This window comes from Pelobates fuscus, chromosome 2 (genome assembly GCF_036172605.1).
Source record: "Pelobates fuscus isolate aPelFus1 chromosome 2, aPelFus1.pri, whole genome shotgun sequence".
NCBI classification, from domain to species: Eukaryota; Metazoa; Chordata; class Amphibia; order Anura; family Pelobatidae; genus Pelobates; species Pelobates fuscus.
In genome coordinates, this window is record NC_086318.1 from 360,457,935 (window position 1) to 360,485,693 (window position 27,759).

The window sequence follows — 27,759 nt, forward strand, 5'->3', positions numbered from 1 at the left end:
CTTACTGCAAATGCTGTAAAACAAGCAGATGTCATTTAATTCTCATGGTAATGGGATTTATCTGGGAATAATTGACTCCATATTAATTATGTTTATTTATTAATGTAGTATATATTGAATGTCCTGATATTTAAACAAATATAATTGGCATATGGAAATAGTAAAGACTGCTAATATAATAATTATGCAATGGGATCGAAAATGCTCTATCTTTAAAGGAATATATGATTTAAACTGGTAAATAAATCCACAACATATTTTAATGACAATAGTTATATGATTTATAAAAAAAAAAAATTGTAAATATAGGTTATATTAACTTACATCAACTAATTCTTTAAAATGACAAATATACATTTTCTATAACACTGAAAAAGATCCAGATATAAAAATAAACCCTAATTTAAAAAATCTGTTATGTTCTAATATATTTTCGGTTACACAATGTAACATTATAATTGTTTCTCGGTTTTTGGAAACAAGATCCTACTGTGTATGAAAGAAATATAATCACAAGCTAATTAAATTCATAGAATTCCCAGTTTTAGACTGTCTAAGCTCGTCCCTTATCCTGCAAATAAAAATTAACCAGTTGTGTTCATTTAAAGCCAGCTTTAACACAACACTGTTAGGATCATTTCTAACTAAACTCGGTTGGTTTTTAATTAAAGGAGACAATGAAACATTTTAAAACAGCTGGATTTAAATGCACTTTCAGTATAAATCTAGAAGCTGTCCCTTGTCCCCTTGTCCCCAGCTCATGCTGGCTGCTCCCCGAATAGGAATGTGTTGTGTACACAAAGGCTGATTTATAATATATGTTTATCGTACACGTAGAATTATATTGCTCAAACACTAATATTAATGCTATCCGGCTGTTATAATGCGATTGCTTTCACCATCATAATAGCATTCTTAATCTATATAATTCTAATATAAAATATAGATAAATGTTTGTGTATACAGAGAGATAAATGAATGTATATGCAAACAGTTCTTAAGCTTTATAATAACAAGAAAAATACAAGCAGTTTCTCCTTATATAATACTAACACAATAAATAGAGTTAATTAGGTAGACCTATTGTAATAATAATTATAATAATAATTATTATTATTTATCAAATATTTTACCAGGATGGATACATTGAGATTTCTCTCGTTTTCAAGTATGTCCTGGGTCCACAAACACTGCATTGTTACAATAGGGTACAATAAAATACAAAAGCAATATTAATACACAATATATAACGTAATAATCATTATGCTAGTAGTTATTCGCTATATAATATTTCATATTAATAACAATATATAGATGTAATATATAGATTAAGTAATCCAATCTAGATGTATGTTTCTATATGTAGGGAGTGATAAATCGTTAATCGTATATAGTTTGCATAGAACGGAAACCTCACTTCCTGACTTCAAATATACTAAATGGGGAAAGGTGAATTATGGCACACAGATCCCGTTATGGTGTCCTATCACCATGGATACCAACAGAATGTTTTAACAGTTAGCATTCTGCACCAGAATAGGAACTGTCCTGCCTTGATAAATGTCCCCTGAATGTAATAGTTTTATCAGCATACCATAACAACTGCTGGTTAATCAAACTATAAAAATAATCAATGTGCTTGGTTTTTTTTAATGCAGAATTCCTGTAAATCATATGATGACGTCTCAAAGTATATAAAATGTGGTTATTAATTGTGAGAGTGACAGTTTAAAATAAATGTAATCTCATAGAGTTGATTTGTTCTAGATGAGTCAGGTCATTCCATACCTAGGCTGCTTATACTAAACAATGTATATACAGTCATGTACAAGTCAAATAGAGTGCAACATGTCATATACCAGGCGATCACACATCACAGAAACCACCAGTAACCTCTACTTAACCCACATACACACAGTATATATATATATATATATATATATATATATATATATATATATATATATATATATATATATATATATATATAGCAAATATGGAAGGGTGAATATTGGGAAAAATCGACAGTACTTTTAATATTGTAATAGTTCATGTTCACACATATACACAAATGCACACACGCAGGGTGTGTCTGTGTGTGTATATATATATGTGTGTGTGTGTGTGTGTGTGTGTGTGTATGAAGAAATATTACAATATTTACAATATTAAAAGAACTGCAGATTTCTCCCAATATTCACCCTTCCATGTCTGCTGTATATATTGTTGCTGATAGAGAGAATTATTCTAGAGTTCTTTGTGGTTTCCAGTTCACTTGTTTTATTTGTTCTTGTTTACAAAGAAATTGTATTTCAGGCAGAAAAGTAAATCTCCACAAATAGAAAACCAATGGCTTATTTATAGGAACTCGTGGCTTGTATGTGGAAAGGTGAATGTAAACTTTAATATTCTGAATCTAACAGTTTACACAATTTACAATTTATAATACGTGCTCCCTGTATATTAATATGTGATCACTGTATTTTCACCCATTATACGTGCTCCCTGTATATTATTATATGTGATCACCATTATACGTGCTCCCCCTGTATATTAATATATGTGATCACTGTATTTTCACCCATTATACGTGCTCCCTGTATATTAATATATGTGATCACTGTATATTCACCAATTGCATGTGCTCCCTGTATATTAATATATGTGATCACTGTATATTCACCCATTATACGTGCTCCCTGTATATTAATATATGTGATCACCATTATACGTGCCCCCCCTGTATATTAATATATGTGATCACTGTATATTCACCCATTATACATCCTCCCTGTATATTATTATATGTGATCACTGTATATTGACCCATTATACGTGCTCCCTGTATATTACTATATGTGATCACTGTATATTTAGGCACTCAGTATAGTGCTCCCTGTATATTACTATAAGTGATCACTGTATATTCTATATCACTGTATAGTCTGTAAGTGATCACTGTATAGTCACCCAGTATAGTGCTCCCTGTCTATTACTATAAGTGATCACTGTATAGTCACCCAGTATACGTGCTCCCTGTATATTACTATAAGTGATCACTGTATATTTAGTCACTCAGTATAGTGCTCCCTGTATATTACTATAAGTGATCACTGTATATTCTATATCACTGTATAGTCTGTAAGTGATCACTGTATAGTCACCCAGTATAGTGCTCTCTGTATATTACTATAAGTGATCACTGTATAGTCACCGAGTATAGTGCTCCCTGTATATTACTATAAGTGATCACTGTATATTTATTCACTCAGTATACGTGCTCCCTGTATATTACTATAAGTGATCACTGTATATTTATTCACCCAATATAGTGCTCCCTGTATATTACTATAAGTGATCACTGTATATTCTATATCACTGTATAGTCTGTAAGTGATCACTGTATAGTCACCCAGTATAGTGCTCTCTGTATATTACTATAAGTGATCACTGTATAGTCACCGAGTATAGTGCTCCCTGTATATTACTATAAGTGATCACTGTATATTTATTCACTCAGTATACGTGCTCCCTGTATATTACTATAAGTGATCACTGTATATTTATTCACCCAATATAGTGCTCCCTGTATATTACTATAAGTGATCACTGTATAGTCACCCAGTATAGTGCTCTCTGTATATTACTATAAGTGATCATTGTATAGTCACCCAGTATATTGCTCTCTGTATATTACGATAAGTGATCACTGTATAGTCACCGAGTATAGTGCTCCCTGTATATTACTATAAGTGATCACTGTATATTTATTCACTCAGTATACGTGCTCCCTGTATATTACTATAAGTGATCACTGTATATTTATTCACCCAGTATAGTGCTCCCTGTATATTACTATAAGTGATCACTGTATAGTCACCCAGTATAGTGCTCCCTGTATATTACTATAAGTGATCACTGTATAGTCACCGAGTATAGTGCTCCCTGTATATTACTATAATTGATCACTGTATATTCACCCAGTATAGTGCTCCCTGTATATTACTATAAGTGATCACTGTATAGTCACCCAGTATAGTGCTCCCTGTATATTACTATAAGTGATCACTGTATATTTAGTCACCCAGTATAGTGCTCCCTGTATATTACTATACGTGATCACTGTATAGTCACCCAGTATAGTGCTCCTTGTATATTACTATAAGTGATCACTGTATATTTAGTCACCCAGTATAGTGCTCCCTGTATATTACTATATGTGATCACTGTATAGTCACCCAGTATAGTGCTCCCTGTATATTACTATAAGTGATCACTGTATATTTAGTCACCCAGTATAGTGCTCCCTGTATATTACTATAAGTGATCACTGTATAGTGCTCCCTGTATATTACTATAAGTGATCACTGTATAGTCACCCAGTATACGTGCTCCCTGTATATTACTATAAGTGATCACTGTATAGTGCTTCCTGTATATTACTATAAGTGATCACTGTATATTCACCCAGTATAGTGCTCCCTGTATATTACTATAAGTGATCACTGTATAGTCACCCAGTATAGTGCTCCCTGTATATTACTATAAGTGATCACTGTATATTCACCCAGTATAGTGCTCCCTGTATATTACTATAAGTGATCACTGTATATTTAGTCACCCAATATAGTGCTCCCTGTATATTACTATAAGTGATCACTGTATAGTCACCGAGTATAGTGCTCCCTGTATATTACTATAAGTGATCACTGTATATTCACCCAGTATAGTGCTCCCTGTATATTACTATAAGTGATCACTGTATATTAAGTCACCCAGTATAGTGCTCCCTGTATATTACTATAAGTGATCACTGTATAGTCACCGAGTATAGTGCTCCCTGTATATTACTATAAGTGATCACTGTATATTCACCCAGTATAGTGCTCCCTGTATATTACTATAAGTGATCACTGTATATTTAGTCACTCAGTATACGTGCTCCCTGTATATTACTATAAGTGATCACTGTATAGTCACCGAGTATAGTGCTCCCTGTATATTACTATAAGTGATCACTGTATATTTAGTCACTCCGTATACGTGCTCCCTGTATATTACTATAAGTGATCACTGTATAGTCACCCAATATAGTGCTCCCTGTATATTACTATAAGTGATCACTGTATAGTCACTCAGTATACGTGCTCCCTGTATATTACTATAAGTGATCACTGTATATTCACCCAGTATAGTGCTCCCTGTATATTACTATAAGTGATCACTGTATAGGCACCCAGTATAGTGCTCCCTGTATATTACTATAAGTGATCACTGTATAGTCACCCAGTATAGTGCTCCCTGTATATTACTATAAGTGATCACTGTATATTTAGTCACTCAGTATACGTGCTCCTTGTATATTACTATAAGTGATCACTGTATAGTCACCCAGTATAGTGCTCCCTGTATATTACTATAAGTGATCACTGTATAGTCACCCAGTATAGTGCTCCCTGTATATTACTATAAGTGATCACTGTATAGTCACCCAATATAGTGCTCCCTGTATATTACTATAAGTGATCACTGTATATTCACCCAGTATAGTGCTCCCTGTATATTACTATATGTGATCACTGTATAGTGACCCAGTATAGTGCTCCCTGTATATTACTATAAGTGATCACTGTATAGTCACCCAGTATAGTGCTCCCTGTATATTACTATAAGTGATCACTGTATAGTCACCCAGTATAGTGCTCCCTGTATATTATTATAAGTGATCACTGTATAGTCACCCAGTATAGTGCTCCCTGTATATTACTATAAGTGATCACTGTATAGTCACCCAGTATAGTGCTCCCTGTATATTACTATAAGTGATCACTGTATAGTCACCCAGTATAGTGCTCCCTGTATATTACTATAAGTGATCACTGTATAGTCACCCAGTAGTGTACTCAGTGTCCCTGTGTGCGGTATTAATATGGGTCTTCATGTGGTCCCCGGTCTTATTCTGACTGTGTCTTATGATAGTAAAGATTTTGCTATTTCGTTGTGGTTGTTTCTGGTGAGGAGTTGGGGTTTCCTGTTATTATAGAAAGATGTGGGTAATTTAAAACCTAGCAATAAAAATAATAACTTATAATATGAAGCAAGAAAGAAATAGTCTATAGTTTTATTTTAAAAGTATTCTTAAAATATATAAAATGAATAAAATGATTTTACAAATCCTTCCATAAAAAGCTTTAATTAGAGCAGTGAATGCAGGGTATTGGACTCTGTGACATTGATACATTGAAATAAAGATATTCCATCCATTGACACATGGGGTCTGACAGCTCAGTACATGAAACAAACAGACATGACAATCACAGAAAGCATGTCTGCTATATATTATACACCGGAAACCAAGCTGGTACTAATAAACCAAACAACAAGGTCACAATCACTGAAACTGCGAAATTCTATGGGTCCTTTACTTAATAACTACAATAATTCATGTTATATTAAATTACTATCAGGATTCAGTGTACTATTTAATGATGATTGGTAAAGGAAATATCATACAATTATAAATAATGTGTAAAATGTATATTCCTATGCAGATAAGGATAAATAGACAGACAGACTCACAGACTGATAGATAGAAAAAAAAAAGAGAGTGCCAGATAGATAGACTGACAGATAGATAAAAATATTTATACATAGATAGACAGATAGATAGATAGATAGATAGACAGACTGACAGATAGATAGATAGATAGATAGACAGACTGACAGATAGATAGATAGACAGACTGACAGATAGATAGATAGACAGACTGACAGATAGATAGATAGACAGACTGACAGATAGATAGATAGACAGACTGACAGATAGATAGATAGATAGATAGACAGACTGATAGATAGATAGATAGATAGATAGATAGATAGATAGATAGACAGACTGATAGATAGATAGACAGACTGATAGATAGATAGATAGATAGACAGACTGATAGATAGATAGACAGACTGATAGATAGATAGATAGATAGACAGACTGATAGATAGATAGACAGACTGATAGATAGATAGATAGATAGATAGATAGACAGACTGATAGATAGACAGACTGATAGATAGATAGATAGATAGATAGATAGATAGATAGACAGACAGACAGACAGACAGACAGACAGACAGATAGATAGATAGATAGACAGACTGACAGATAGATAGATAGATAGACAGACTGACAGATAGATAGATAGACAGACTGATAGACAGACTGATAGATAGACAGACTGATAGACAGACTGATAGATAGACAGACTGATAGATAGACAGACTGATAGATAGATAGATAGATAGATAGATAGACAGACTGACAGATAGATAGATAGATAGATAGATAGATAGATAGACAGACTGATAGATAGATAGATAGATAGATAGACAGACTGACAGATAGATAGATAGATAGACAGACTGATAGATAGATAGATAGATAGATAGATAGATAGATAGATAGACAGACTGACAGATAGATAGATAGATAGACAGACTGACAGATAGATAGATAGATAGATAGACAGACTGATTGATAGATAGATAGATAGATAGATAGATAGATAGATTGATTCAGATAAATGTGCTTTAGTTAGTTCACAGTTTAATTAGATGCTCCAAGGGTTAATTAACAACCGATTCGTTTTCAGATACTATTTTATCTTGACGGATAAACTAATCATATTCAGGAGACATGATGAACAAATCTGTTATTATTGGTAGTCACACAGAACAATACTGAGCCATGCAGAGCCCGCAGGGTAATAAATCATATCACATAGGACGATGAGTGAACATCATGTTCCTTAGTGAATCAGACAGTGTTTACCGCCAGCTGGGTAATAACACGCTTATCTGTCACACTGTGTGTATGGCGAGATATGCAAATCCATTTAGTGAATTAGCTGAACTTAGAGCCAGTGACATGTCTTGTACTTTTATTATAGCCTGCTTTATTAACTATGATATAAAACATAGCAGTACGTCACTAGTTTACACCACGGATGACAACGCATAAATTAAGGCTTATTTACTAAAGTTAGAATTCGATGTGAATTTCAAATGTAAGTTTAGAGCAGTCGAACTCAATACAGAACTATAAACACAGCTATTTTGCCTATTCGGCTATTCTTTACCTTACATTTGAAATTCCCTCTGAATCCTCAATTCGGTGAACAACCCCGATAACTCATATTAAACACCAATACCTATTATATTCACAGAGAGATTTAACGATGGGGTGAAAGGTATTTTTGGAGAACAGCAAAAATAAATTCAAAAAGATAGAATCATGAAATAATCCGTTTACATTAATAAAAAGCACAGACATGCACATTAAACCCAATTATTTAGGATGTTACTAGTATTAGTATCTCTTCCCGGATCTCAGTATTATTTGATCAAGGAGATCAGTGTGTGCACCATACATTATTACTGTGATCTCTGTATATTGGTAAATTCCTGTCAATTAGTGCATTTGTTTTGGCTGATTCCACTGTCCGCTTAGTAAATCTCACGGTATTAACACATCTAATAAACACTTCCTACTGTGGCTGCCTGTCTGATCCGGGCTTTAATGTTAACATTAATATATATATTTATTTGATGGTTATAGTAAATGGGCAGTTGTGGGGCAGAGATCTGAAAGGACATTCCTTGGTTGCTATGGTGATTGCGCCACTTGCGGGGCTTTGCTGTGACTCATTCCTTATTCACAGACTCCCTTTATGTTAAACTTGCTATTGGCTGCCTATATGGTTACATTGTTTCCAAAGTGAAAATGAAATTAGTATTTTACCCACTGCAGCTTTACTGTATAGACTTAGTCACTGCATCCAGGGATAGTGAGATTTAATCACTTATATAATTATTTTCACAGCACATCTCGTTCCCTCCATTATATATTTATCCCTCCCCCTCCCCCATCTCACCTCCTCTTAACTATCTATTGCCCCTCCCCCATACCTGAAAAAAAAATGTAACGCTGAGGGAAGGGTTAATCAACTACCAATCATCGATCTATACAGGAAGGCAGGCGGAGCGGAATTAACACGCCCAGCTCTCTGATTGGCTGAGACGCACAGTCTTTCGAATACTCGCAGTGTTCCATCCACAGAACGCCTGCCTCCAGCGAGGTTAGCTGAGGTTGTCGCCGTGTGATCGCTGCCTATAGGACTACGAGCAGGGCAAGCTGGGGATTCACTGATCTGGGGACCCGGGGGGCTTCAGCAATGAGGATGTACTCTGTTCTCCAAAAATCCCAGGGAGATGTGTTTCGGCCAAGGTAAGTGTCCCTTTAATTTAACCTAATGAGAGTGATACATATTGCGCAATGTATAGTAGTGTTACACTGTATCTGTGTCTTAAGGAAGGAATGGCCGAAGGACTGCAACTCTCATAATGTTTTGTCAGTGTTAAGGCTGGCAAAGCATCATAGGAGTTGCAGTTCCACGAAAGCTGGGGATTTGGTGCCAGGCGGGAGTTCAAGGCGTTACACTGCCCTCTGGCATAGAAAGGGCAATCATCAGCATCTCAATAAACATGAGGTCCCCCCCAGTGCGCCGGCCCGGGTACCATTGCTGCAACTTACAAACTCAGCCTGCCAGATACTGAGCTTGATGGGACTTACAGTCCTCAGGAGTCAATGTAACGACAGTTTATTTTTTCTTTTAATCAGTTACTTTATCAATTGTTCGGCAATTCTAGAGGCGAACTATACATTGTGCTGTATGAGAACAACTATCGAAACTTGCTTTATGATTGTCATAGATCCTTATCATCCCAGCTCTAGAGCTACAATTTGAGGAGGATTGACTAAAATCGAGCCTACGGCAAAGTTCTAAGGATGGAGCAATCACCATGGAAACTATTGGAATGTTGCTGCTTATTGCACTACTTCCAGACTTTGCTGCAGCCGAGCAATTCATAGGTACCCCCCACCTCCACACTGGTAGTGTAGTGCCATGACCTTTTATCATATAGGCAGGCTGACATATCTGCACACTGCCGGCAAGATGGAGAGTTATGGGGAGGGTAGAGTGCCAAGTTAACTGTTAGATATCAGCACATAATGAAGGGTTGTATATTAATGTATTATGACTGACAAGTTACTGTGAGGATGGTCACATTATATATAGCAGGTGCTATTGTATAGTGCAATATAGACCATCCCCATAGCCCCCACTACAATACATAGAATCCAGCACCCCCACTACAATACATAGTAACCTGCTACAATACATAGTATCCAGCACCCCACTACAATACATAGTAACCTGCTACAATACATAGTATCCAGCACCCCACTACAATACATAGTAACCTGCTACAATACATAGTATCCAGCACCCCACTACACTATTACACAGAGCATCCCATGGATTCAACGCAGTACAAAGCATCCCTATATATTTAGTAAGTTTAGTGCAATGTATTCCTATGTTGGATAAAACGTGATGCAGTAATTTGAGTTATGCGACCAGAGGGACCCGGAATTCATATTATTATCCTTTCTTTACTTTGTGCTCTGGTTTTATATATCTTTTATACATATATAGCTATGTGGAGCACATAATGTTGAGTTCCTTAGTGTGAAACATACATGAGTCATTGGTACTTTTGTTGGCGATTTATGTATATTATGTATGATAAGTGGAAACTGAAATGGGTTTTCTGAACTCTCTGTAAGTGTATATTGTGGATGTTACATTAGCGTGTGTAAAATCTTATTTAAAAAAAAATAAAATAAAAAAAAATTACAAAGCCAAATAAAATAGAGTCCTATAGAATACCGAACTAGTTCTGTGCACTGGATATTGCTTAGCGTCACTTAGCGCATCTGGCTTTGAGTGAGCACGGTGCACGGCAGAGAGGGAGCTGCTCTGAGTGAGGGTGACAGTAAAGGTGACAGTGGCTGAGCTGCTCTAAGTGAGGGTAGCAGTGAGGATCTCAGTGGCAGAGCTTCTCTAAGTGAGGGTAGAAGTGAGGATCTCAGTGGCAGAGCTTCTCTAAGTGAGGGTAGCAGTGAAGATCTCAGTGGCAGAGCTTCTCTAAGTGAGGGTAGAAGTGAGGATATCAGTGGCTGAGCTGCCCTGCGTGGGGGTGACAGTAAGGGTGACAGCGGCTGAGTTGCTCTGAGCTCTCAGTTCCCTGCTCCCCAGTGATCAGCCCCAGTCTGACAAGTGTCGCCTCACAGTTGGCTCTGATCATTGAGGCGCAGAGCCCTGTCAGGGGGCCCGGGGAGGGGGGGTTGAACTATCTGCTTCAGGGTGGAGCTCAGTGATCGAGATCTCCCGGTGTGTCTGTACAGTTCCAGACATCTAATCAGCATACTGTGCGTATACCTGGGTAAGAGAAAATACAGCTTCCAGGACATGCGGAGTGATGACTGATCACTGCTGTACAGGGTGGGGGAATTCCTCTCATCTGTCAGAGTATCCGAGAGATCAAAAAATGTAGAACAAGTCTGGCCAAACAAGATAGATACACAATTACTGCAGAACAAGTGCTATACGCTTGGCCAGATTTATCGAGGGCTAGTTACGTATAACTAGTCAACTTTCAGCTATTTTCCTTTAAGACAGACAGGCTAAGTAAATCTAAATTTAACCTAGTGTATTCCTGGATATATGTATATAGTCTCTTGTGATTTGGTGTTTTGAGTTGTGTACTGCAACCATCATGTCATTCTGAGTTTACAAGTCAGATCTATTAAGGGAGCCCAGATACAGGGTTATGCTGTCTCAAACTGTAAGTAAAGTAAATCAAAACTTAGAATGGTCCCTTAGCTTACATGGTGATGGCTCCCTGTTCAGTACATTGCCCCATGTGCACTTTCTGTCATACCTCTCCTCTACCAAGGTAACAGTGGCAAGTTAAAGATGAGCAAGTTACAAGTTTGGGGAACAAGGCTATTGCATAAAAAACATATATTCCTGCTTACCAGCTCACTATACATACACACACAATATGTTCTCCTTCAGCACTTCTTTAAAGGGCATTCTATGTCATCTACTATCTTAGCAAGAAGCAATAAAGATGGCTAATAATGTTCTGTACAATGACTCTGCAACACTCTGAGCAGGCAGTGCACTCACCACCATGTGTTCCTGTTATGTCCAACTTGTTTTGTTGCAACTACTTGTTTGTTACTCCACTTATTGTACAAAGCAGGAACTGTAATGATATAATACAAAAATGATCTCAACTTATAGCTGTCAACTATAGACTTGACTCTCCCACAGAAAATGTACTCATAACGTTTACCATTTTCTCTTCCTACATTACTGTCTCTCTCACAGTGAAGCAAGTTTTACTCAGACAATGCTCTGTCTAAATACATATACAAACTATAGACCAGAAAGTAGAGTGGGAGCCAAAATAAGCCATTAAAATATGCCTTCACAAATCTGATTGTGGTGTTTGTGGCTTAGGTGTCTGTCTGAATAGAAGGCTTGCTATTAACAGGTTGGCACTACATGCTAAACATTGCTTTGCATTCATAAACCGAAAACAGTAGCCCAACAGCAGGCATTTACAATAACACAGAAAAGGTCAAAACAATGCTTTAAACGTGTGATATTTCTCTGTCACCTTATCATGATGGACACATGAACACAAACTCAATTTACCCATCTTTACAAACCGTTCACAGGGCCATTTGCCAAATGATAAATGAATAGTTAGCCACAAAATACAGTTTAAAGATTTATTCTTCTAAAAATGTAATCTTTTTGAAAGTATATATTCACTTATTTACTAAATAACCTCAATTTATTTAAGGATTTGGGCTAGAGCACAGGTAACTCTTTTTTTTTTTTTTCTTTGCTTGTTTTGTATGTATTGATGCTGATGTGTGCTATGGTCATTGCTGCTGCACATGAGTAGTGGAAGTTTGAGCGCAGAACTTATTTGTGTGTGTGTGTGTGTGTATGTATGTTATTTATTTGTGTGTTTAAAAGATGTGCTTACATATTTGATAGACTCTATCATAGAATAATGATGGTATATTCTGTGTACACCAACACTACAGGCAATGACAAAAATATTAAATTGGTCAACTGTGTACAGTTAGTGGGAGATGGAATCCCACGGGGAGACCTAGAACATGCAATCATTAACATAAATGTTTGTCCATTGTTGAGATTTAAATAAGAAATGTGGGATGCAGAAACACTTTGTAGTCAGTATGGGAAACCGGAAAATGGCATCTGGATGGAAAATGGTGGCAAACAAATCTGAAAGTTAGTACCTTGACACTGAGGCCTGGCTACTTGTGTTTCTGTGTGGGTGGCTGTATGTGTCTGTTAGTACATTTATTTATTTCATAGTTTGCAGTGAGATCTTTCCACTTTGTTTTGTCTCTCTTGTTGTTTAACCCCTTACGGACCAAACTTCTGGAATAAAAGGGAATCATGACATGTCACATGTCACCTTAAGGGGAAGTTACACCATTTAATACAGTTTGAGTGACAGAAAACATTGACAATTTTCATAAAATGCTCTGTTTTCTTTTACATTTATACTAAATACTTAACAAGTTACATCACAATCCAGTTCAGACAAGGCAAAGCCAGGGCGAACATTGCAAATGACAAGGAGAAATAGGGACATTTTTTAGCTCTCCTCTTCTCTATGTTTACTCTATGTTGACTGCTAGGCAAAGAACAGAGGTGTAGAGTTATATATTTACTGTAAATTAATCTTTTACACCTCACTAATATCCATGTGTTAAATAAAACAGATACGTATACATAATAGTAAAAAAAAATCTGGTAGGTGACAGCAGTGTGCTGAGGGACACAGAAAAGGTTTAGCTGGCATTCAGGGGCCTGTTGGGATGGAATAAGTTAAAGTTAGGTGAAAATTGTCACAAATGAGTTCAGGTCAAGTTTCAGTTCCTCTTAAGGTAAGAGAACACTTACAAAGTTATTTACTATAGAGTGAGAATTCAAAGTGAAAACAAGGCAAATTTCAAAGTTCAGGTCAAAATAGTGTATCTAGAAACATTCTGTAAGTCAGCCATGCTTTCGGTTCGGCTAATCTGACCCAGTTTAATTAGGAGGCGTGGTATGTCGAAAGTCCCTTTTATTTTTTTTTCACCACTCAAAATGTCTGTTGCAGTAGATATCATTTTGCCATTGGATGCCTAGTGTGAAAATTGATGATTTGTTACCTGGGGTTTGCATTCCCAGGGGTACTGGAGGCTATATTACAACACACTAATTACAACACACTAATAAAAGTCTGTAAATATTGAATCAGAATTTACCATACTTATTTTTAGGTGTATTTTATTTAACTGGTGTAAAGTGCATTTGTTGACACCAATATATGATACACATACAGGGACATATTTCTCATAGAGTTGTCAGCTTTCAGACAAAAACAATGGCTGACTATTATATATGCACAACAGGCTATCTATCTTTTGCTAATTATCACTTCCCTGTTCTTTACAGAGTAGACTATTTTCCACTTTGAATATATTTTTAGTCACATTATTGCTGTTTTCTAAAAAGCATATAAACTGTAAAACTTAATTTGAAATCTTGTCACAGACATGTCTAGAGTATACAGGGATTGTTGAGAATTCATTAGAGACTTGTATTCTAACAGGAGGATAGATGGGCTGCAAACACACCTGCATTTTAACATTTTACCTTAACCCCTTAAGGACCAAACTTCTAGAATAAAAGGGAATCATGACATGTCAGACATGTCGTGTCCTCAAGGGGTTAAACTTGGCAAATCGATTCTGAGTTCGCTGCAATTTACAGTTAAGTAAATATCCATGAGGGGAAACAATAGCAGATTTGGAAGAGAAAAAAAAAATCTCCAACTGGCTATAATCCCAGTTTTACTATTTTAGCATGAATTAGGCTGGGTTAAACTAAATGAGATTCAGTAGATAGGGCTGTGTTGCCCTTTTTCAAAGGCAATCAAGAGTTCTTTTAATAATTTATAAAAACTAGAGATTTTGGCTGGGGCATAGCTGTGCAGACCTGGTCCTCTACAAACGCTACATAGATGACAGTTTGTTTTTTTGTGTTTGTTTTATATGGAATGGACAGGTGTCTGAACTTTGTTTTTTTATTCCATTTCATTCTAATACTATAGGAATTTCAGTTGCTTAGAAATATAGCCCTTTTAAAGTGGAGGTTAGATTTGGAACTGTATATTGAAAATCTGTTATATTCAGAACTTTAGAAATCAAAAATAGCTGATGTAAATAGTTTTTGTTTATATTTTAGTTACCACCATGAACCATGTTTAAAAATGTCCCTTAGGAGCAAATTAAAAGGATTCACCAACATTGCACTGAATTTTAAGGTTTTAAAGAACTAGCATTTAGGTTGAAACATCAGTTTTTAGGAAAGTATTCTGATTTAGCAATTTTAGAGGAGGCTTTACAAAAAGTTCAGATGGAGGAGAAAGTTAAACTACTGGAACCTAAAAAGGATTAAATGAATCATGGAGTAGGGACCTATATGTGCCCATCAATATTTTTTTTTTCTTTACTTTAACTTTATTACAATGTTAAATCGAATAACACGAATTAGTAGAACACATTGGCACTTTCCATTAGAGGATTGTTTGGCACAAAAATCCCAGGTAGTTTTTAAGCCCCTAGTTTAAGGATCAAATTGGTACAGAGCTTTACTATGCCTCGTAGAGATAATCATTATTTGGGGGGACATAAAGATTTTTTCTAGGTGTGGCAACTGTCGTATTTGCAAGGTAGTATGGGAAAATAGACACCTTTTTGAATTAATAGTATAAGACTAATTTTGCAGACCGATATGAATAAATTGGATTAATATGATTAAATGTCATTACTTGTCCCTGTAAATGACAAGTTGACCCCGTGGACTAGCAAGGAGAATGAAAAGTGTGATTAGGAGAACATGTTGCTAATGTAAAGGAGCTATGAGAATTATTCCTTGTCGTCTGTTGTACTGATGTCGATGGAGGGAATCCTAGCGTCTTGAAGAATTAAGGCATTCATTTTTTTATTTTTTTATTTACCATTGGGGTGGAGGGGATATTGGCACTAGACATTTACAATAAGATATGTTGTGGATTTTTAGTTTGACATGTCTTGCACCCTTATGGTTGAATGAAAAGATGGAATAATATTACGCTATTTGAAGTACATCACATTTATGAGACGAATTGCCATATACAGCCAGAACTAGGTCTTTGTGAAATTTGCTGTGTTAGTATGATTATTACATGGGGCAATATTCTTGCATCTATTTATTTATTTATTATTTTGGATGAGGATAATATTAAGATTATCATTGCAAAACATCTTTACTGGAAATATAATAATATAATACAAGGGATTCAACATTGTATTATATGTGGGGCAAAATAATAGTTTTAGTAGTAATATGAATGTGTACTAATGTATATTCATTTTGTGTGGTTTTGAAATATATTTCATTGATGTTTCTAATGTATTGTTAATTATGATTTGTAATTTAAGTTTTTTTTATTTAGATTTTCTTCTTTTAATCTTTAAAAAAAAAAAAAAAAAAAAAAAAAAAAAATATATATACTTACACTGATGATATAGATTATTGTTTTGTGATACTCTGCCTTTCCTTTTAATGGTTTAAGACATAACCGTGACTTTAAGAACCGATTGGTATGGAGGGTATTTATTCGGCCTTGCTCTATCTTAAAAAAGCCCAACTGCATGAGCGAAATGCTTTGAAGTAGCACACTATCCACATTTGCACTGAGACCAGTACAGAACTGCTCCCATTCTGGCACCCTTCCAGTTCAGGACTTCCTAGCCCGAGATGGAGGTCTAAGATTTAGACATTTGTTACGGAGGTGTAATCAGCTGTCTGCTCACCGTGTGTTTGCACAATGCACGTTTAGTGAATCATGGCAATAAGCTCATGATTTACAATGTAAGGGTTTTCATCATCTTATAGTGCATTTACCCAAATAAACAGTATTTTGCTATGCAGTTTTTATGCTTGCTTAAAGGATCACTATATGCACCAAAACAGCCTATAGCTTAATGGAGTGGTTTCGGTGTATATATCATGCACCTGCACTCTCACTGCTCAATTTTCTGCCATTTAGGAGTTAAATCACTTTGCTTATGCAATCCTAGTCACACCTATCTGCACGTGACTTACAAAGCTTTCCCAAACACTTCCTGTAAAGAGAGATATTATGTTTAAACTTCCTTTACTGCACAGTCTGTTTAGTTTAGAATTTCGTATCTCCTTTTAATAGCCTCCTGTGTGTGATTAAAGTTCAATTTACAGAGCAGGATATAAAACCTTTAAGGCATGCTAACATCTAATTGAAAATTAAACCATTTTTTCATGTAGATTGTCTAATTCACAGCCAGGGGAGGTGTGGAGAGGGCTACATAAACCTAAATATAAGTGCTCCTCAATCGCAGAGAATTTGAGCAGTGAGACTGCACAGGCATGACCTATACACTAAAACTGCCTAATTGAGCTAAAATAGTTTTGATGCTTATTTATAGTATTCATTTAAAGGGAAACTCCACTGCCAGGAAAACGATCCGTTTTCCTGGCACTGGAGTGTCCCTCTCCCTCCCACCCCCCAATCCCCGGTTGCTGAAGGGGTGAAAACCCCTTCAGTGACTTACCAGGGGCAGCGACAGGTCCCACGTCGCTGCTTCCTCCTCCCCCGCCGCTCCTCCTTCTGCTTACGTCGGCCGGTGGGCGAGACTGATCTCGCCCGCCGGCCAAGGAGACCTAATGCGCATGTGCGGCAATGCCGCGCATGCGCATTAGCGCACCCCATAAGAAAGCATTGAAAATGAATTTCAATGCTTCCCTATGGGGAATAGAGCGACGCTGGAGGTCCTCACACAGCGTGAGGACGTCCAGCGACGCTCTAGCACAGAAAACCTGTGCTATGAAGCAGGAAGTGTCCTCTAGTGGCTGTCTAATAGACAGCCACTAGGGGAGGACTTAACCCTGCAAGGTAATTATTGCAGTTAAAAAAAAACTGCAATAATTACACTTGCAGGGTTAAGGGTAGTGGGAGTTGGCACCCAGACCACTCCAATGAGCCGAAGTGGTCTGGGTGTCTGGAGTGTCCCTTTAAGGTAAAATTGGAAATATGGTGGCTGCTTAATGAACTTCTACTAAGTGATCGCCTCTGAAAACTGCAATATTGTTTCTATCAACTGATTGATATTACACTGCTTTTGGAGAGAGAGATTGACAAGCTTTGTTGAATAAACATTGTATAGTTCAGCTATTACATTTGTTTATATAATCATAAGGGAGCATTTGTCCTACTGTTTTTATAGAAGATATACTGCATGTACAATGCATTTTAGTGCTGTATTTTTAAAACTATTTCTTATATTTTTTTGTGCACCTGTATTTAAGAGGTTTTATCCTGCAATGTTTGAATTTCTTTATTTTTGTTGTGCATAAGAATTACAACAGTGCTTGCACAGCCACAATAGCTTCCACAAGCTCTATTTTCATTTGATGTAACATAAACATGGCTTGGAGATATCTTGCACATTTTTGTATTTAGAATACTATGACATGCTAGGTTAGGTATGCATATAACTTTGAGTAACATGAATAAGTATACTTATGCTTATAATGTGATTTGCAGGTCTTGTATTACGACTAATAGAAAAGAATAAAATTGACAAGCTTTTCACACATGTTATGGACTGAGGCTTAAGACACAATAGCAGTGTGATAAAGTGGCATATGGAGACTTGCAAGGTTATACTGATATATTGGGCCACTATGCTTAATGTACCTTGAGCCCCACAATATGTAGAGAGAACAGTAGGTAAGTCTAATGCTGAGAAAAAAACAAAAATATTATAAACCAAAAATATTATAAGAGCATAGCTTATGCTGGTCGGTGCTATATTGGGGATGGGGATTGCATTTCTTCAGTGTCCCTTTGTAGTGAGTTCACTGGCCCCCTGTCAGAGTCTCTTTCACCCGATACCTTCCTTGCAAATGTAGTGTACGTCCGGCACTGGGGTTCTGCTTCTTGCTGCTGTGCGGGTGTCTGTGGAGGTGTCCCTCCCGCCCCAGGCTGGCTTGGAGGCCTGCACTTTCTTGCCACTAACTCGGTTACCGCTCGGGTCCCTGGTTTCCTCCACGTGCGGGAGTGACAGGGGAGCTGGTCTTTTCCTGTCGCTTGCGTATCTTGTTCCTCCGCCAGTGTGGCTGGTGCTTTGGGGCTTTCTGCCCTTCGGCCTGCAGCCCGGGTGGGCTAGATTGCGTGTGGATAAGTAGTTGAGGCGACGTTGTGCCTGAGGGCATTCCCTCCACTCCCCGCCGTCCGTGGGTCCGCTTACCCAGCGTCGGTGGTGCAGGTGTCATGGTTCGGGCTGCTTGTTGCCGCTTCATGAGTGTGTCCCAGAAGCGGTTCAGTATCGCCTCTAGCTTCTGTAGGGGTGCTTTCCTTGGCATTTGTGCCGAGTGTGTGCTCGCCATGTGAGTCGCTTCGCCGGCCGCCATTTTAGTTGCACTCTGTAAGGGTCTGCAGCCTTGCAGTTCAGGGTCAGGCTTATGCTGCTTGCTATTTGAGTTGCGTGTGGACCGGGCTGACCCCCACCGGTCCAGAGGGGGGGGGGGGAAGGAGGCGAGTGTGCATAGGGCTTTACCATCCAGGAGATCGGCCGCCTCTCCCTGGCTCGGTCGCATGTAGGCCCCATGTGCTGTTGGTCGGGTTCCCGGGCAGTGTAAATCTTGTTTGTAGGTTCATTCGATGCCCCTTGGGTCCCTTGACTCTTTGTGTGCCCTCCGGCTCAGAATCGTGTCTGTTTTCGGGGTATTTATCCCCAGTTTTGTCGCTTTGTGCAGGAGCTGATTCACAGCACGTCTGTCCTGCTTGGCAGTTAGGCTCCGCCCCCGCAATATTTTATTTTTAGAGTGCACCCAGTATTTGCATATTATACAACTTTAAAAATTATCAACAAATGACTAGCTAGAGTTTTGCTGATGGTTGAAGGTGATCTCTCTCCCTGTTATGTGCATGCAGTGCTTAAAGGGAAACTCCAATTGCAATAACCATTACAATTTATTGTAGTGGTTATGGGGCTTGGGAAGAATGGGTGAGTCCCCTCCATGTTTTTGTCAGATTTCAAAGGATTTTTAAAAAAGGGTATGGAGTGTGTAAGTAATATAGTATCCAGAATTAGATCTGAGATCAAGGAGGAGATACGGACTTTGATATCTTTTAATAAATCACAACTATACCATATATGAATTATCGTGCTAGTCTCTCTTTTACATCTCCAACATAGAGGTGAATATTTTTCATATATTTTATGTAATGTATGTAACTTACATCTGTATGTAATCTTTAGATGTAATTCTAACAGATATATACAATGGATATTTTTTTAAATTGGATAGTAGCTTGGTACCATTCGAAAGGGGTAGAAGATAAATTGAGATCCTTTTCCCATTTGACAATGGGAGGAATTTTTTGAGCATCCAACTCTCCTTCCAACAACTTAGACGATCTACTAATTAAACCCTTAGATCCTAATCTGTCTAGATAACCGTAGATAGAATGTTCAAAAATAAGAGGGTGCCCCTGCTACGTAAAACTACCTCTCTGACACTCACACTTTAATATCATGATTTATATGCTTATCTCATCTTTTTAAAGTCATGCGACATGAAAGACATGTGACAATCCCGATTTCAGCCTATCACTGTGATCCTGGTTGGATGAAAACCCTCAATGCAGAAGTGTAAGAAGGAGAATTGGTAGTCTCTATGTGTTTGGGATTAGTTTGCAATGAGCTAAAACTCTCCCTAAGTGGAGTCATTTGAAAAATGAGACTCCACTCTTTTGTGGTTCTGTGTTTTCTTTTTATCTTCTCATATATGGCCTGGATAAGTCTATCTGTTTGGACTATATTGTTTGAGTGTAGGTATTTTTGGTTGCTGAGAATACTGTGCAGCTATGTACTCCTGCAAGCTATAAGCCTCCCTTCAAATCAACTGGAGTATCCAGCAAGCAAATGTATCCACCCAAATGGAAGAAAAAAGAAAAATCAAGAGCTTCAGACACCGGGAGCTATATAAAAGCAATATACACTGAACAAAATTATAAACGCAGCACTTGTTTTTGCCCCCATTTTTCATGAGCTGAAGTCAAAGATCTAAGACTTTTTCTATGTACACAAAAGGCCTATTTCTCTCAAATGTTGTTCACAAATCTGTGTTAGTGAGCACTTCTCCTTTGCCGAGATAATCCATCCACCTCACAGGTGTGGCATATCAAGTTGCTGATTAGACAGCATGATTATTGCACAGGTGTGCCTTAGGCTGGCCACAATAAAAGGCCACTCTGAAATGTGCAGTTTTATCACACAGCACAATGCCACAGGTGTCGCAAGTTTTGAGGGAGCGTGCAATTGTCATGCTGACTGCAGGAATGTCCACCAGAGTTGTTGCCGTGAATTGAATGTTCATTTCTCTACCATAAGTCTTCTCCAAAGGCGTTTTAGAGGATTTGGCAGTACATCCAACCGGCCTCACAACCGCAGACCACCTGTAACCACACCAGCCAAGGACCTTCACATCCAGCATCACCTCCAAGATTGTCTGAGACCAGGCACCCGGACAGCAGCTGCAACAATCAGTTTGCATAACCAAGGAATTTCTGCACAAACTGTCAAAAACCATCTCAGGGAAGCTCATCTGCACGCTCGTCGTCCTCATCGTGGTCTCGACCTGACTGCAGTTCGTCATCATAACCAACTTGAGTGGGCAAATGCTCACATTCGATAGCGTCTGGCACTTTGGAGAGGTGTTGTCTTCATGGATGAATTCTGGTTTTCACTGTACAGGGCAGATGGCAGACAGCGTGGGTAAGCGGTTTGCTGATGTTAACATTGTGGATCGAGTGGCCCATAGTGGCGGTGGGATTATGGTATGGGAAGGCGTATGTTATGGACAACAAACACAGGTGCATTTTATTGATGGTATTTTGAATGCACAGAGATACTGTGATGAGATCCTGAGGCCCATTGTTGTGCCATTCATCCACGACCATCACCTCATGTTGAAGCATGATAATGCCCGCAGTTCCATGTTGCAAGGATCTGTACACAATTCCTGGAAGCTGAAAACATCCCAGTACTTGCATGGCCAGGATACTCACTGGAACCCTTTTAATAGATGTTTTTGATTTTTAATTTTTTGTCCTGACTATGGATGACTCAATTTTCATTGTTTGCTTGCGCTATGTGCCCCTACCTGACCATGTAAAGATTGCGCATGTAAGGTGCCACCTAACAATGCGCATTGTGTGACTGCATGAACTCATCTATTCATATGACTGCTTCATCATGAATGATTTATTTCTTCCTGTTAATATATAAATGCTACCTTGTGGAGCCATTCATGAGAAATTCATTGGTTGCAGTAATTGGTGAAATTCAGTCTTCCCTAGTTCCAACTGGTACTTAATGTCCTAAAACGTGCATGAATCAGAATATTGGCTTTGAAGTTCTCTATAAATCCTGCACAAGGTCCATTTCAGTATTCTTCACAGAAGCGTATAAATAATATTTATTTGCTGTATGACTGCAGTAGTGCTGAATCAGAGCCACTTGATCTATGATTGCATCAAATGTGTTAGAGTACCACTGGAGTAAACACAAATGCCCAGGTGTGCTTGTGTTTTGGGTACCAGTATACTTCAGCGGCCCCCTATCAATCTAAGTTTTGCATTCTACCTGCTAAGGTGTGCACATGGCATCATAGGTGATTGAAAGACCACCATTCTCAGTCAAGCTCTGATTAATGAAATAAAAATAAATAATATGCCAATTTCTTAACCTCTAACCTTTACTTCAATAAATATAGCCTAACCCTGTACTAACCCAATAGCTTTAACCCCCAGAATAACTTTAAAATTACTCTCAATAACCCAAACCCAACACTCCAAGCACCAATAACCACTAAAGTGTGCTGTAGTTGTTATGGTACCTTCCATGTTAGACTACTGAAGTGGTCTAGTAGCAGTGACCTTGGCGTTTTACTCCGGCAATGTCAAACATTGCCGTTTTGATGATACACTAAAGTTTTCATTGCGGGGCTAAACACCCCTTCAGTGGCTGTGACCCTGAGGGGTCAGTACCCTATAGTGTCAGGAATACATATTTACATTTATGAGACACTATTGTGTTCCCTTAACTTCTTACCTGGGGTCCGCCTTGGTGCCACTGCCTGCCTCCTCTCAGCTCTGTGCTATAACCACTACAGTTTGGTATCCTAAAGATGATGAACGCCAAGCATACAATTAATATCTAATACTCCTTCAACTCGGAGGATAACCTCTAACTTAAACTACCAGAACCCTTGGCCTACAAGTAATCACTAATAGAACTCCCCATAACCATTAATCTACCACTAATATCGAAGTTAAACTTCCATAATCCTTAGAATAACCTCACACTTGTTACTCTCCTTATTCCTAGCCTAACCCTAAAATCTAACATTACCATGAACCATCTACAAATTGTAACCTCAAGTTTCTTTTTTTTTAATTCTTTATTTTTGCAGTGCATATGAGGGTAACATACAGGCATGTGGTACCCCAAAGGCAATCCAGATGCATATTTCAAAACAAAGAGTACATAACATGGAGAGCAATGGGGTATGGTAGTACAATGCACTAGTTTTATATTTACGAACAAGCTTAAGTCATGCTATTTAGGCAGATTATAGATTGAGATTCTATCGACGTTAAGTATAATAGGCTAGCGTTGATAAGTAACTCGGTTTCTATAACATAGATATGACATGGAGCCAATACATCTTTAATGCGATTGGTTATGTTTGGTGTTTCCAGCAATATCAGGCGTAATAGCAATTGACATTCAGATTATCAGGCTGGCATTTATAGACAGTGAGTTGGTAGCCTAGTGGTGTTGTGTAAAGTCGCAAGCTGGGCAAGTTACAAGTTGCTAAGGCAAGGCTGAGCTCTATGCTGAGTGTGGTGCACGGGGCGACAGTGATCCGCACCTGGCCTATCCCTACAGTGAGTGTAACCTGCTGAAGAAAAGTACAGTGCTTAAACGCCTCAGCAGTAAACAATACTGGCCAATGCTTAAGGCATAGGTATAGTATAGAAGCTTAATGTCCACCTGGGTGTCCTGATGCTCAAGAAGTTCTTTAGCGTCGCTATTGTGGCTTGGCGGGGCAAGTTTGCCGACGGTGGCCTGCTGTTGCGAGGTCTTGAGGCCCCCAGCATAGTCTCTTTCAGCCGATGCCCCCTTTATGGAAATGGTGTGTGTTTGTCGCTGGGTCTCGGCGTCCTGCCACATTGCGTTTGACAAGGTGTCCAGGTGGGCTACGTAGTATGTGGGTGAGTATTCGGAGTGGCGTTGTGCCCGAGGGCATTTCTCTCGTCCCCCGCCTCCTGCGGCTCCGCTCGCCCGTCGTCTGTAGCGTAGGTAGCTTGTTTAGGGCTGCTTGTTGCCGCTTTATGCGAGCATTCCAGAAGCGGCTCGGTTTTGCCTCTATACTCTGCATGGGCTCACTCCGTTGCAGCTGTGTCGGCCGCATGTCCCGCTGCCAGCCGCCATTTTTAGGTGTGCCTTGTAGGGGCTTGCGGTCTCGTGTGTCTGGATCAGGCTTGTGCTGCTGTTTCTGCTGGTTCTTGTGAATGTCGAGTGCGGTCCGGGATGACCCACACCGGCCCGGGGGGGAGGAAGGCCAGTGCACTGGAGGTCGTGTCTGCGGTGTTGCCATCCAGGAGAGCGGCCGTCTCTCCCTGGCTCGGCCGCATGTAGGCCCCGTGTGCTTTGCATGGGATCCCGGGTATTGAGAGTCTCTCTTGTGGGTTCCTTTAATGCCCCCGGGTTTCCCCAGCTCGTCTTGTGTCCTCTGACTTGTGGGTGAGTTGGTGTTAGGGGTATTTATCCCCAATATCGCCGTTTCTTGCAGGAGCTGATGTACAGCACGTCTACCATGCTCGGCAGTCAGGCTCCGCCCCCGTAACCTGAATTTTCTAAACCTCTAACGTGACCCAAACTTTTTTTATCCAAATTGGCAAAACCCTTAGACAATAATCTAATCCAATCTCCCCATAATTTATACCGAACCTTAATGTCATCCTAGCTCCCATAACCCCATGTGTAACCCTAATATCAAATCCTAGTTCCCATAACACCTAGCGTAACCCTAATCCTAGCTCCCATAACCCCTAGCGTAACCCTAATATCTAATTCTAGCTCCCATAATATCTAATCCTAGCTTCCATAACCCTTAGCGTAACCCCAATATCTAATTCTTATTCCCATAATAGCTATTCCTAGCTCCTATAACCCCTAGTGTAACCCTAATATCTAATCCTAACTCCCATAATAGCTAATCCTAGCTTTCATAACCCTTATCGTAACCCTAATAGCTAATCCTAGCTCCTATAACCCCTAGCATAACCCTAATACCTAACCCTAGTTCCATAACCCCAATATCTAATCCTAGCTACCATAATCCATAGTGTAACCCAATATCTAATCCTAGCTCCCATAATCCATAGTGTAACTTAATATCTAATCCTAGCTTCCATAACCCCTAGTGTAACCCATAATATCTAACCCTAGCTCCAATAATTCCTAACGTAACACTAATACCTAATCCTAGCTCCCCTAATATCGAATCTTAGCTCCAACGATCTCTAATCCTAGCTCCCCTAATATCGAATCTTAGCTCCAACGATCTCTAATCCTAGCTCCCCTAATATCGAATCTTAGCTCCAACGATCTCTAATCCTAGCTCCCCTAATATCGAATCTTAGCTCCAACGATCTCTAATCCTAGCTCCCCTAATATCTAATTCTAGCTCCCATAATATCTAATCCTAGCTTCCATAACCCTTAGCGTAACCCCAATATCTAATTCTTATTCCCATAATAGCTATTCCTAGCTCCTATAACCCCTAGTGTAACCCTAATATCTAATCCTAACTCCCATAATAGCTAATCCTAGCTTTCATAACCCTTATCGTAACCCTAATATCTAATCCTAACTCCCATAATAGCTAATCCTAGCTCCTATAACCCCTAGCATAACCCTAATACCTAACCCTAGTTCCATAACCCCAATATCTAATCCTAGCTACCATAATCCATAGTGTAACCCAATATCTAATCCTAGCTCCCATAATCCATAGTGTAACTTAATATCTAATCCTAGCTTCCATAACCCCTAGTGTAACCCATAATATCTAACCCTAGCTCCAATAATTCCTAGCGTAACACTAATACCTAATCCTAGCTCCCCTAATATCGAATCTTAGCTCCAACGATCTCTAATCCTAGCTCCCCTAATATCGAATCTTAGCTCCAATGATCTCTAATCCTAGCTCCCCTAATATCGAATCTTAGCTCCAATGATCTCTAATCCTAGCTCCCCTAATATCTAATTCTAGCTCCCCTAATATCTAATTCTAGCTCCCCAATAATATCTAATCCTAGCTCCCCAATAATATCTAATCCTAGCTCCTGTAATATCTAATCCTAGCTCCCCTAATATCTAATCCTAGCTCCCATTTCCCCATGTGTAACCCTAATCACTTATTATGGTCACTCTTATTATGGTAACTGTATTGGTCTCTCTCCCTCAGCACTGTTGGATAAGTGACATTTCCCATGATGCTCAGCGAGTCTATAAAGGCTGGATACCAGCACCAGCCATCAGTAGGAGGGCAACTCCCATGATGCATTTCTCAGTCACTGCCACCCATCAATACACAGTGTGTATATCAGACTGTGTCCGGGCGCCCCTAGTGGGCAATGTTGGTATTGCAGCCAGTGACAGGCGGTCCTGTACTGCCCCCCACTCTGGGCTCCATATAACAGGACTGTCTGTAAACAACCGACCCCAGCGGCGATAAACTACCGCTATATATTATTTACTTCCATCCCCCCCCTTCACAGCACGTGACACCGCCCCCACCCTACCCGCCGCACGAAGAACAGGCGCGAGCCTCACTTACGCCGCGAGCCGGGTGGGGGGGGCGGAGCAGAGCGCGGCACGAGAACACGACAAAACAAAACACAATCTTTGTAAACAATCCTGCCTCGCGCGTCTCGTAAAGTACCCGGGGGGGCGGGGCCAGCAGACTCTAGCTGCCACATGAAACGGGGCGTGTCATATGTGGAAGAAAAAAAAGGGGGATTTCCCGCCCGCTACTGCTTCGGATTGGCCCTTCCTGTCCCCGATCACCCTCGCCGGCGACCAATAGGAAGTAGTTTAGGGGGCGGTCCTGTGACGTCAGCTCGGCTTGCTGCGCTGCCCGTGTCGGTGAGCGGCATTGTGCACTCGGAGCTCCAGGTGGAAGGCAGCGCTCCGGCTCCCGGCCTGGGAGGAGTTATTATTCTTATTATTGATATTGTTGATATTATTATTATTGTTGTTATTTTCTGGTTCCCGGAGTTGTGTGTCGGCGGAGCTCACTGTCTGCAGCCCTGTTCAATGCTGGGGAGGGGGAGACCATGAATCCCGACCTGTGACTGTAAGTGCTGCCGGTGTCTGTTGTTGTTGTTGTTGTTGTTGTTATGGCTGTGCGTGGTGTCAGCTCCGGGCTGGCTGCAATCCGAGCTGGCCAAATAGGAACTTCTCACACACTAAATGGAAGAACTACAACTCCCAGGCTGCTCTGCCATCCATCAAACTGGCAAAGCATCGTGGGAGTTGTAGTTCTGTACCAGATGGGGGATCCCCCTCTATGGCCACTCCTGCTCTAT

At 39.3% G+C, this 27,759-nt stretch overlaps 1 protein-coding gene and 1 long non-coding RNA gene across 6 annotated transcripts in view; one reads left to right on the plus strand and one right to left on the minus strand.

Annotated features, from left to right (window-relative positions):
• Positions 1–27,759, minus strand: part of LOC134587360 (uncharacterized) — a 748,302-nt gene that overhangs the window by 54,271 nt on the left and 666,272 nt on the right. The gene's annotated exons all lie outside the window — the stretch shown is intronic.
• Positions 9,137–27,759, plus strand: part of BCL2L11 (BCL2 like 11) — a 189,589-nt gene continuing 170,966 nt past the window's right edge. For 4 of the 5 annotated variants that reach the window (XR_010086627.1, XM_063443673.1, XM_063443675.1 and 1 more), the window contains exon 1: positions 27,277–27,527. The gene's annotated coding sequence lies outside the window, so the exon portion shown is untranslated. Of the gene's footprint in view, positions 9,284–27,276; positions 27,528–27,759 lie in introns of those variants that run through there. The other variant, XM_063443674.1, reaches the window with a different exon arrangement.